Genomic DNA, 259 nt, shown 5'->3' on the forward strand with positions numbered 1-259 from the left:
GGGCAACTGTCCACTGAATCCCCTAACAAATGATGCTCTGGTTAGTAAATTACTCAGAGAATTTTATATTTTTTTTAAATGAGCCATGTTGTTATTGGTTAATTTAGGTCAGCTGGCTAAAGGAGGGGTTGTCACAGGTAAAAGATTCATGGTGTTTCTTTGATATCCCTTTTAGATTCCTCACAATGTTCCAGAATGGTCTGTTTATCAACACTGATATTTCTGGACGATGGATTTCTCTGTGAAGCCCCAACAGGAA

This window comes from Gopherus evgoodei, chromosome 1 (genome assembly GCF_007399415.2).
Source record: "Gopherus evgoodei ecotype Sinaloan lineage chromosome 1, rGopEvg1_v1.p, whole genome shotgun sequence".
Lineage (NCBI taxonomy): Eukaryota > Metazoa > Chordata > Testudines > Testudinidae > Gopherus > Gopherus evgoodei.